The sequence below is a fragment of the Zea mays genome, chromosome 2, assembly GCF_902167145.1.
Source record: "Zea mays cultivar B73 chromosome 2, Zm-B73-REFERENCE-NAM-5.0, whole genome shotgun sequence".
Taxonomy (NCBI): Eukaryota; Viridiplantae; Streptophyta; class Magnoliopsida; order Poales; family Poaceae; genus Zea; species Zea mays.
In genome coordinates, this window is record NC_050097.1 from 225,613,942 (window position 1) to 225,622,047 (window position 8,106).

The 8,106-nt window shown below is 36.5% G+C and overlaps 1 pseudogene; it reads left to right on the plus strand.

Annotated features, from left to right (window-relative positions):
- The first annotated feature begins 2,372 nt into the window (after positions 1-2,372).
- On the plus strand, positions 2,373-7,585 carry LOC109944617 (uncharacterized; annotated as a pseudogene).
- The last annotated feature ends 521 nt before the right edge of the window (positions 7,586-8,106 follow it).

The window sequence follows — 8,106 nt, forward strand, 5'->3', positions numbered from 1 at the left end:
AAGACGAAGAAGATGAAACATTTCTGCAATATGCTAGTGATAATGAAGAGAGAACAATCCATAACGGCGAAAATGATGATAGCGACGATGAGTAGCATGACGAATAATCAGCACAGATTCCAACAAAGCAATCTGGTTGCTACTGCTACTAAGTGGTCACTAACATTATCTAAGATTGCTTTCAGATAAGCCCATTTGTTTCTATATTTTTCTACCATTACTTAAGAGACCAATATAGGCAAAGTTTTTATAAAGGCCTAATAAATATAGGGGAAAATCTCTTTAGATGTTTGTGGTGATAGAATTTGCTTAAAATAGGCCGGCAACCAGTGAACCTAATCTTAATGAGAGAGATGAGCATCTGTGCACAATCTACAAACTAACTTTTGTATAATCCTTTTATTTTTTTTATCGCAATCAACTACAACCAAATTAAGCCTCCATGACAAGTTTCACTATTTTTTGACCACCTTTGGTATTTATTTATTTTTCTCGGATTGGAAAGTCATTTAAATGATAGATATCAATAAATAATCCAAGAAGGGAGATCTTCAGCGGAAGTAAGTTTACATCGGTTAGACGAACAAATGGTACATTTCTGAAGCAAAAAAACAAAATATGGCTCAAATCGTGAAATCCTACTCCAATGTTATGAATCTTAATGAGAGAGATGACCATCTGTGAACAATCTACAAACTAACTTTTGTATAATCCTTTGATTTTTTTATTGCAATCAACTACAACCAAACTAAGGCTCCATGGCAAGTTTCACTATTTTTTGACAACCTTTGGTATTTATTTATTTTTCTCGGATTGGAAGGTCATTTAAATCATAGAAATCAATAAATTATCTGAGAAGGGAGATCTTCAGCGGAAGTAAGTTTACAACGGTTAGAAGAACAAATGGTACAATTTTGAAGAAAAAAACAAAATAACGAAATATGGCTCAAATCGTGAAATCCTACTTCAATGTTATGAATCTTATTAGAGAGATGACAATCTGAGAACAATCTACAAACTAACTTTTGTATAATCCTTTGTTTTTTATTGCAATCAACTACAACCAAATTAAGGATCCATTGCAAGTTTCACTATTTTTTGACCATCTTTGGTATTTATTTATTTTTCTTGGATTGGAAAGTCATTAAATCATAGAAATCAATAAATAATCCGAGAAGGGAGATCTTCAGTGGAAGTAAGTTTGCAGCGGTTAGAAGAAACAAATTATACACTTTTGAAGAAAAAAACAAACAAGAGTACGAAATATGGCTCAAATCGTGAAATCCTACTCCAATGTTATGAATCTTAATGAGAGAGATGACCATCTGAGAACAATCTACAAACTAACTTTTGTATAATCCTTTGATTTTTTATTGCAATCAACTACAACCAAATTAAGGTTCCATGGCAAGTTTCACTATTTTTTGACCACCTTTGGTATTTATTTATTTTTCTCGGATTGGAAAGTCATTAAATCATAGAAATCAATAAATAATCCGAGAAGGGAGATCTTCAGTGGAAGTAAGTTTGCAGCGGTTAGAAGAAACAAATGCTACACTTTTGAAGAAAAAACAAACAAGAGTACGAAATATGGCTCAAATCGTGAAATCCTACTCCAATGTTATGAATCTTAATGAGAGAGATGACCATCTGAGAACAATCTACAAACTAACTTTTGTATAATCCTTTGATTTTTTTTATTGCAATCAACTACAACCAAATTAAGGCTCCATGGAAAGTTTCACTATTTTTTGACCACCTTTGGTATTTATTTATTTTTCTCGGATTGGAAAGTCATTTAAATCATAGAAATCAATAAATTATCCGAGAAGTGAGATCTTCAGCAGAAGTAAGTTTGTTGCAGTTAGAAGAGCAAATGGTACACCTTTGAAGCAAATAACAAACAAAAGTATTAAATTACACCTTTCAAGCAAAAAACAAACAAATGACTTAATTAGTGCAGTGGTATGTCGCATCTTCTCACGATGCACGAGCGCTTAGGTTTGAATCCTCGATGTAGTGGCAAAATTATTTTTTTTATTAATTACAGAACCTTTTTTTGCATTTTGTAAACGCGGAATCTGCACCCCACGACCACGACCAACATCTTTCTTATCTCCTTGGCACAAGATTATCTCCTCAACTTCCCCATACTGCGCACCCACCTCCCCATACCACGGTGCCGGCGGCACTTCACTAGTTCACCTACTAGGGCGGCGGGACTTCACCAGTCCATCTGCACGGGCGATGGCGGGACTCCACCTGCACGGGCGACGGCGAGACGACTTCACCAGTTCTTCTACACGGGCGGCGGCGGGGCTCCACTTGCACGCGCGGCGATGGGCACATCATTCAGCAGATCCGAAGCAAACATGGCTCCAGGGAGGAAGGGAATACGAAGCATAAGGGAACCCCCACCAGCAGGTAAATTTCAATCGCTCTTGTACCCTAGGAAAATATGCAACTGGGAACGCTTGGTTGTTGGTGGCCAAACATTTTGAACAGGAGTTAAATGCTTGCGGCGTGGTATGATCCATGATTGGTACCCAAACCTGAGGTCGATACACTAAAGCTAGCTGATACATCACCGTTGAGCTGCCCTAACGATACCATAGACCAAGCCATTATCAAACCAGCAGTTGGTTACAGTAAAGGCATGTAAATTAATCTAACTAAATAGGTACAAAAATAGATGGAAAGAGTGCCCAATATAAAAAAACACAGGTTTAACAAAAATTCAGCATTGTTTTAACCTTACACTAGCTTGACTCAAAATAATCTTGTGAATGCCCAATACCCAATAGGGAGAATAAGTATTAACAGTAATCTACAACCTCAGTGCCAATTCGTTTGTTTAGGGCTTCATTCCACGTGTTTGCAGCATAAACTGGCTGCAATCTAGTCCACATTGACATAACTGCAATTACCTGTAAACATTGTTTGATGAAACTGGGGTGACATATAAATCATGCATACTCAATTCAAGCTTTCCAAAGATAAATAAGATTTACCAGGTTAGTATCAAGAGGAGGTGGATAATTATCTCCTATTGTATCGATCCAGCTAAATATCATGTTATGGTGAGCTATCATTACTTCAAGCAGTCTATGGGAAGACCATCAGTCAGCCTGCAAAACAGTAGATGTGCAGCCTATCTCTTCAAAACTAAGCATCTGAATGTTTGGTGTTATGTCAGTTTACCTATAGCTGTCTATAATTTTTTCTGGACACCTCTCAGATTGTATCCTCTAAACTTTAGAGTTCAATGCTTTAGAATTGTCTACTGGCTCGAATCCTCAAATATGAGGTGCACTAAACTGTAGAAGTAATTTTAGACCACATATTAAACCACTTGCATTAAGCTATAGCAGTTTATCTATAAATTTTGGACCTCAAAAGTTAAGAAAAAAGAGAGATCCAAATTACATACTTTCAGCACACGCACGAGTGGGAGGGGGATTAATCGATGGATTTCTAAGCAAGCCGGGGTGCGAGTGTAATGGATCTGATGCATTGCAACTAAGGATGCCTTCTCACTGTCCCTCACTCGCTCTTCATTCTCTCCTTATGGCCTCCTGTTATAGTAGTACCATCACCATATTACATGCTTTCAGCACACGCACTCTAGTGTTAAACACTTAGCGATTTATGGTTGTAGCAGATTTCTGACTTATTGTTGTGTTGTAGCAGATTAATTTACAACTAAACTGAAGCCAAAAACATAAGTGTGTGGTCTCACTTTAGCCAACAAGAACAGATTATAATCACTAATTAAATCCTTATCATTTATTAGTGAGCATTATTACTTGATTAACATTAGCAAAACATTCAATTAACATTAGCAAAACTTTCATCTGGTAGACAACATTGAGACTATTACTTGATTAAGAAAAGCATAAAGGTGTGTATCTAATCTTCAAGATTGTTTACCTAGTTCAAAGGTGGTTTCTTTGTACTAATACAGTATCTAGTGATCATTCCATCCATTTTGAAATTGGGATTTCATTCCTTCTTTTCTAATGTTTTTTCAGTTTTCTTTTTTGCTATTGTGCTCTTGTGGGTCAGTACATGCATTTGACTTTGATTTTTCAGAGTTATTTATTATTTATGAAATCATGTCATTAATTTACAGAAATCACTCCTACTGACTATGAGAAACAGAGGGCAGAGAATGTGATGAGGAATAATCAGATGTTCCAACGACTTGGGATTAATCAGTTACGCATTATGATGACTGCCACAAGAGCAAGGAGCAAATATGATGGTCCTCACGAATCAGGGTCTTTGTTTGACGGCGAGGACAGTGAAGGCTCTGAGCAAGAGGAAGTAAACAAGTTTCTAATTCATCTATTTGTTTCCTCATGTTATATATCATTACACATGCATTTGCAAATAAATTGATATGCATGATTATTGTATTATACCTACAGGATTCCCATGTTGCAAAAGGTGTACTTGGCCACAACCCCACTCATGTTGCTGACAAAACTACGCAAGGAACACGAGGATCTAAGAGGGTTGTGGCCCCTGATGTTCCTGGACAAGAAATTCGATTCACTAGGCAAAGGAGTGCTGACATAAACCAACAATCCTCCTTAAGCCTAACTACTACTACACATGCTAGTTCACGAGCCACCACAAACCAAGCATCCACACAGAACTTGACTACCGCAACACGTTTCACTTCAAGTGTTGCCACTGAGCAAGATTACACCGAAGGCCTGAATACTGCTGCACAACCTACTTCTCCCATACAAGCTGAGGTCAATGACCACAATAGAGATGAAGGCAAGTGATTATTTGATATTCAATCAGTGTATCAACTTATCTTCAATTTCTAAAATAAATTAATCTATCAACCTCATGATCTGTAGTAGGTATCTAGAATGCCTGTGTAGGTAACAGATGCAACTAATGCTTGGTTTTTTTATTCTTGCTAGTTTGAAAATTTAATATCTTTTTGCCTTTTATGATGTTAATCACCAGAATTGGTACCAAGGCAACGAAGTAGGGGCAAACAACTTGAATCCTTGAGCAGAGGGTTAGGCACTAAGATTCCAATCCAAATCTTTGATGGAAAGCGAAGGCCAGAACCACCTATTTAGGCTGCAAAGTTTGCATCGGAGGGTGGGATCATACTGAGGCAACACATTCCAATATTTCCGCACTAGAAGGAGTACAAGAAGCAAGAGAACGAGGGTAAAATTACAGACTACATTGGGAAGCTTGCTGTAAGTCATTTTCCCTCACTTGTTTAGTTATAGTTCATTGTCCTTTTCAATTGAGTATCATAGAGTCACCACTTCTTTGCTAGGGTCAATTCACCATGGATGTTGACAGTAATTCAGTAAAAGATGCATGTGTTGGTATGCTAAAGGGTGGACAATGCCAAATGAGGTATAGGCTAAAAAAGTACTTCACTGGAGTTCCTGCAAATCAAGTGAGGACTACATCACCTGTTTCATGTATGACTGATGATCAATGGAGAGAGTTGGTACAAATGTGGTCTAGCCCAAACCACAAGGTATTTGCGATCAAACTCCACTTTTCCCTCTATATAAATAATATTTTTATTTATGAAGTGTTTGGAATGCAATGTTTCTTTTTCTTGGGAAAATTGTTCTTTGTTAGAACTATTTGAGAACCTAGTGGTTGATTCCACCTCCGATAGCTTAGTAACCATTTAGCTGTGGCCTGTATTGATCATTATCAGTAACCATTTAGCCGTGGCCTGTAAAATGAGCAGTTTTGCTTGCTGTTAGTAAAGGTGTTGCTTAATGTTCTTCCATGAAATGAATGTGTTGCTTGCTGTCATGCTGTAAGAAATGAAACATCAAGAATTCTGATGCTAGCAGCAAGCAACATGATTTCTGAAAATTTTTATTGGCAAGAACAGCAAGCAACAACTAGTTCATTTTCAACAGCAAGCAGTTCACTTTCAAGCACACCAAAAATTGTTTTCTGGTCAGCAAGAAGCAGCAACCAGTTCAGTTTGAACAACAAATTGTTGAACAACTGTTTCAGTTTCAACCTGTTTTCTGTCTTACTCGCTGAAAGAACAACAACCAAGCAATCATTTCAGTGACTTATATGAGTTGACAGACTTATTATTTACCTTCACTCAATATTTATGTAACCAAAGACAAAATTATTGAAGTGTCATATATGCTTTTCAATGTCCATATTATCCTCTAAAAGTATTTTGTTCTTGTTCTGGATTTATGATGAAAAGATAACTCCTACAATTATGAAAATATGTTTCAAGCTGCACTTGATTTACGACTAAAGTTGATTGTATATTCATAAACATAATCTATTAATTTATCATCGCTATTTGTCTACCTTACAATTGTATTTTACATACAGAACAATTGTGTGAAGAACAAACTTAATCGTGAGAAGGTGCAATTTCCACAGTGCACATGATCTCAATCATACGTTGCAAAAGCTTATGTAGTGGTAAGAAACTAATTGTGTTATGTTTGGAGGAACTTGTTGCTTCTCACAATCTTGGTTATTGTATAAATGGCTACTGGTACCAATACAATCGCTTCAATGCAGTGTGTATTTATAGCATTGTTCCTAGTTCCTGGTTCATGTTTTTAGCGTATACACATGGATGAAGCACATTATCCTATTCATGGCATTGTCCACTATTGTGTGCCAATTGTCTTCCAACATGTTCACTTGTTATTTTTTGGAAGCAATTGCATCCTACTGCTGCATTGCAGTAACATAAGGCCAACAACAGCTGCGCTGCAACAATAGTAGGCAAACATCACTTGATGTATTATTGTTGATAGCTGATGTATAATTTTGCTTAACAACTAATGTATTAGTAGCTAAGAATTTAGACTTGATAGTTGTATTAGTAGCTGATGTATACTTTTGCTATCATTTAATTACTCATAAGAAAACATTACTATAATAAGCTTTTGTTTTGATCTTCATGTAGATCAAATTGTTGCACTCAAATTAATATGTTTTCATCTCCATGCTGATCAAATTTATTTGACTTCATTTCAGAGACAAGAAAATATAAAGATGTCGAACCTAGTGCAATTGATCTTTTCAAGGAGATGCATTGTAGCAAGAAAAAAAGGGTTTAGTGAAGTTGTTCAGAAAGCTATAGTAAGTACATGTTTTTCTCTTTTTTACTACTTTCCACTATGTATTATACTATATTAAGTTTTAATACTTATGCTAGGGTGATATGGAAGCAATGGTGGCAACACCAGTAGAAGATGGACAGCTTGCAAAGTCTGCAACAAAAGTTGTTTCCAATGTTCTGCCTGGTTCAAGTAAATTTCTTCACAATGCTGGCCTTTTGCCCTCCTCCAAGAGAAGCAACACAGGGACTGTTTTAGCAAGAATGCAAGAACTTCAGTCTCAATTGGACAATGAGAGGAGAGAAAAAGATGGACTTCGAGAAGATATGGATACCTTAAAGGCCAAGTCAGAATCATCTGAGGCAACCATTGCTAATCAATCAACTAAGATTGCAGATTTAAAGAAGTCCTTAGCAGAAAATAGCATCCTACTTCGACAGATATTAAGTATTAGTCGTGATCAGGTCAATCCTTAAGCATGCTTCCTAAGATGCTAGTGTCAACCATCCTGAAGACACATCTCACAAAATTGTGGACCTCCTTTTATCCTTATGTTTGCTATATGGAACTGCAACTTACAATCTATTATATGTGTTCTCTTACTATAGAGTTTTAGTACATGTCTGGTTAAAGAATTATGAACAATGTTCTTTTGTGTGTTTTTGCTTGAAATATATGGATGTTGCAAAAAGTTGTGACTTTGGATGAATGTGAAATATATGCATTATCTTTTGGATGGTTGTAGGCATCAATGTATTTAGTGATGAACCAAAATATCACAATATGATTGCCATGTCACCTGCCATGTCATCGACCATACAAGTGTTTTGTGACAAAACATTGCGTCATAATTTATTTGACACGTCATCTACCACGCCATGATGAAATTTATTATCACAAAGTTATTGCCACATCAGCATCCACGTAAGCTTATTTATGACGCATATATCCGTCATAACATATTGCCACGTCACCTACCATGTCATATCGCCACGTG